A 5,325-nucleotide genomic window follows, 5' to 3' on the forward strand; every position below is an offset into this window, starting at 1 on the left:
TTTCATTAATCTAGTTATGAAACAAGAGATTTATTAATAATATTTATTACTTGACTTAGTTTGTTCTTCTAAATAAGTAATACCAATAATTATAGACCATCATTTATCATGCACTTTCCGTTAACATAATTTCCAACCGATTACATTAGATCTATATGGTTTAAAATTATGTCCATTCTCTTCATAATTGAAGAAATTCAATAAAAGGAAGAATATTATATGATGAGACATTTATACACTATATAGGAGAGTCCTGCTAACCCTTTCATCCTTATGTACACAGAGGTATATTTGCCTCAACATTCTCAACAATAGAGTTTGGAACTTACAGAAACACTTACACAAACAATTTATGATATTTTGTGTAGTCTAGATAGAAAATTGACAGAAAAAAGAGCATAAACCTTTTCTTTTTATTGTCTTCTTATAGTGATGGGTAGTTTTTCTATAGCTGTTGGTGCAGCTTCTGCACTATTTGCACTTCTTTGCATGTTCAACAATGTACATGCAAAGTTGATCAATGATTTAAACCAGTTGGGAACCAACGGCTGTGATCTCTTCCAAGGAAAATGGGTTTATGATGATTCTTACCCTCTTTACGACTCATCGGTGTGTCCATTCATCGAAAAGCAGTTTGATTGTTTAAAGAATGGAAGACTAGATAAGGATTATCTCAAGTATAGATGGCAACCCACCGGGTGCAATTTACCTAGGTACTTTCTCGAATCTATAAAGTTGTCTCTGCGTGACCTATAAGTCACGAATTGGAGCCGTGGAAGCAGCCATTAATGCTTGCATTAGGATAGTCTATCTATGTCACACTCCTCAGGGTGCGGCCCTGCATGAATGCGGGATCGATACTTTTGCCCCGTACTGGCCTTTTTTCTTGAATCTGTGTTTTTCTTTTCTTTCTTGTAATTTAAAACATTGACATTGGCTGTACCTTTTTTTTTTTTGGTTAATTTATTACTTAGTTGTATGTTGTGTTTTGTAGGTTTAATGCTACAGAATTTCAACTCAAATTGAAGGGGAAGCGGTTGATGTTTGTAGGAGATTCACTAAGCCTTGATCAATGGCAATCTCTCACTTGTATGCTACATGCAGCCGATCCACAAGCTGAGTATACCTCCAAAAGGATAGGAGAAACTTCAAACTTCACATTTCCAGTATGTTTTTCCTACGAATGTTAAATTTAACTCATTTAATATCTTGAGCCAATTTGGACTGCACGCATATATAGAACTGACCTATAAGAAAACTTATGAAAACATAGATAATAGTTGTTTTTTTTTTTTTGGCATTTGACTTGTTTAATATGTGATGATAATTAAAGAAAAATCTTTTACTACTCATTACTTTTGATTTGGTATATAACAAATTATAAAAGAACAAACAAATAAATGAAAAATGACATGAGTTGAATGGGTTGAGTTACGATTAATAGTTTAGCCCCAATTGACCCCCTCGTCCTATCCCAAGTAAACATTGGGCAAATTATAACCTATATCGTTTTAACCTACCCAAATGTAGTTAAATCCGTCTATTCGGCATCCCTAACTTTTTCATCACTAATTCATTGTCAATAACGAGTCGTGTTGATAACTAATATATTCTCTAAAATGTTACGGAGATATAGATTAGAATATTAATGAAGTTCTTTAATTTCCAAGTCCCTTATGTTTGATTCTTGAATACATTGCCAAAATGCAGAAATATAACACGTCGTACTTGATACTCCGAGATGTTTTCCTAGTAGACATTATTACAAAGAACAACGGGACACGAGTGTTAATGCTGGATTCTCTCAGTGCTGCAGCTCAATGGAAAGAAATGGATGTCCTCATCTTTGATTCTTGGCATTGGTGGCTTCATACTGGCAGAAAACAAGCGTAAGTACCCTTCAATCAGTTTCCCATATTTCTACCTTAATTATAGTGTATAGATTTTGTTCACTATGAAGGGGAGACTTGGAGCAACGACCGTGTTTTCATTGTGTGGCCTATAAGTCACGGGTTTGAGCCGTAGAATCAACTACTAATGATTGTATCATGGTAGACTACCTACATCACACCCCCTTTGGGTGTGGCCCTTCCTCGAACCCTGCATATTGAATGCGGGATGCTTTGTACATTGTGCTGCCCTTTTAGATTTTTTTGCTGTATCACTTAACTTTAACATAGGTACAGGTTATTAACTAATGTTTATCAAAAATTTACTTGTAATTATGTTATAAGGGACTTGAATTTATTAAATATCCTTGCACCGTCAATACATCAAACCTATTTCCATTAATTGATGGAATTCTAAGTTTGGTCATATTATTATGATTGCTTTTGCAGTTGGGATCTTGTTCAAGATGGCAACTCTACATACAAAGACGCACCCCGTTTAACCCTATACGAGAAAGCACTCAATACCTGGGCAAAATGGGTGGATTCAGAAGTTGATACAACAAAAACTAAAATATTTTTTCAAGGGGTTTCTCCTGACCACGACAAGTGAGTTTAAGACAATTTTTATACTCCACTTAGCATGGTAAACATACTATACAATACAAGTTTAAGTTTTAGTATGTACTGAGAATATGATATTTGGCTATAAAATCAGTTGTGCCGGAGTAACGCAACCATTGAAGAGTACACAAGGAACTCATCCAGGAGAATTGGTACTAGAGAAGGTTTTGAGAGGGATGAGTAAACCAGTTCATTTATTGAACGTAACAACATTGTCACAGTACAGAGCAGACGGACATCCTTCAGTTTATGGGTTTGGTGGACACAGGAACATAGACTGCACTCATTGGTGTGTGGCTGGTGTTGCTGATACTTGGAATCTGCTTCTAAATGCAGTTCTTGATCAATTATAGATCACCATTATTTAAAGAGAAAGAGAGAGGACTACCAGTCCTATGCTTTTTTCTTATCTTTTTTGGGATAAAACATAGAGTTCCTAAAAGAAAAGTATGTACTACAAAGGTTATGTTCCAATTTCTTTTGAAAATAATAGTATGTATTACAAATAGAAAGCATTTCTTTTTCTTAGAACTAAGTATATTACTGAGATAAGTAATTAAAATGAAGAGTTAATTATAGAAGAATTAATCTAAATAGCCATTTATTCAATCACTTAAATTTAAAATAGTCGGCGGATATATATATATATATATATATATATATATATATATATATATATATATATATATATATATATATATATATATATATATATATAAGACATGTACAATATGTGTCTAACTATATTTACTCCGTATTTAATCGGTGCATATCAACAAGGAAAAGTAAACAGTAAATTCAATTGGCTATTTATGTAAAGATCCCTTAATTTTACAAGTCCATCTTTACCTTTAATTCCACCAAATTAAAGACCCTTTTCACTACTTATGAGCTGACTCCCAAGTCCAACTCGAAATATTAAAAAAGAGAATCTTAGGAAAATGTTCAAAATAAGTCCATACTTACCAACTTCTAACTATTAATCATATGCTTATCAAAACTAGTCAATCGCATACAAATTGAAAATCCCAAATAAATATGGATTCTTTTCACGCGCAAGCAAAGATCTCCTTCCATATTCTTAAGCAGGATCGGCAACATTAGATGCAAGACGGAAAGAGAATTTCATGGATGAGGTAGCAAACAAAGTGATGAACACACACACACAAAAAAAAAAAAAAAAAAAAAACATTCCAAAATTTTAAGCAAAAAGAAATCTTTTGCAAAAGTTATGGTTGAAATTCATTGAAACATATAAGTGAGTCAATATACAAAATTTGAGAAAGATTGGAGGTGATTTGGACTATTTTTGAGTCAAAATTTATAGTTTAAATCGAGTTAAATTTCTCAAAGACATGAATCAGACATGTATTTACATGTATCTCACATACATGGACATACAGGAGATACACAAGAGATACATAAAAGATACATAAAAGATATACGGAAGATACACATACCATCTTCTTTCATGTTCATCTTGTGTACTTCGAATTTAGCTCATTCCAATTCAAACCACCTAAAATCTCCTTCAAATCATCCTAAAAGTGAGACTTACACTCCTTAAGATGCTCCCAATCTATTCCAACAATACCCACTCAAAATAAATTCTAAATTTCAAAAATTTGAAATTTTGTATTCAAGCTTAAGCAAGCTTCAATGGCTATCCATGACGTTTTTAGTTTAATCATTAGACCCAATCCAACAAACTAACATTTAGTAGTGATTTCTAAATCGAATTAAGATGCTCGATTCTCTCAATTTTAGCTTAAAGGAATTAGAATATTGCTCAAGTCCAATATCTCAAAAAGTTTAAACTGCCTTTGTGTTTTAGCAAAATAGATCTGTATTACAAAATGGCATTTGAATTATTTTTGATAAATATTCTGTTTTGGGCTATTTTAATTGGAAAACTTTATGGATCGACAATTTGGGTAGTTTTCTGTTGGATTCACAAAAAAGACAAAGCCTTATGCAGGAAAAAAGGGTACTCCACAAAAGAAAAGATTTTTACTTCTGAATGCATTTCAAATCCAAAGTAATGCTCATTGACGTTCGAGAAAAGCCCATGTCTAAGTTATTCGACAAGTCAATTATTCAAATGGTCACTCAACTATCTCAAATTATCTCTTATAGTTACTTTACTTTCGTTTGTAACAATAAAGTCATTGAACTATGCCTATTGCACTCAGAAGGTCACTCAACTAGATTTTCCAAATTTTGGATTGCCAAATACCTATTTTACCCTCTAAATTATAAACATTTATCTTCTTTTTATTTTTTTTAAAACTTTATAATATTATAATTTTTCCTTTTTAATTTATATTATGGACTTACCTGTAGAATAAATAAATATATTTATAAATTAAAAAATAAAAAGTATTTAAGCATGTATATTGCTGGAATAACAAAATAATGAGCATAGTAAAAAAAATTAATTAAAATAATTTGTTAGTAATAATAATTTTAGAACTAACAACAAAACTTTAATTTATTTACCCAATTCAGAATGAAAGAAAATAAATATTGTAAAATATATATTTCATGCACGTAATACAAAAATAATTATTAAATAAAGGTATTTTTATAATATGTATTATATTTTCTTGAAAATTATGCTCAATCATATTATTATGTTTCTACCAATTTTCCGACGACACAAAGTTATGTCACCGGAAAGTAGGGGGACTATCTGTATAGGGTAAAATATGCTATGTTAAGTCGTGCATGGAATATATATAATATATATATATATATATATATATATATATATATATATATATATATATATATATATATATATATATATATA

At 31.1% G+C, this 5,325-nt stretch overlaps 1 pseudogene; it reads left to right on the forward strand.

Annotated features, from left to right (window-relative positions):
- Window positions 433-2,866, forward strand: LOC109215784 (annotated as a pseudogene).

This window comes from Nicotiana attenuata, chromosome 2 (genome assembly GCF_001879085.1).
Source record: "Nicotiana attenuata strain UT chromosome 2, NIATTr2, whole genome shotgun sequence".
Taxonomy (NCBI): domain Eukaryota; kingdom Viridiplantae; phylum Streptophyta; class Magnoliopsida; order Solanales; family Solanaceae; genus Nicotiana; species Nicotiana attenuata.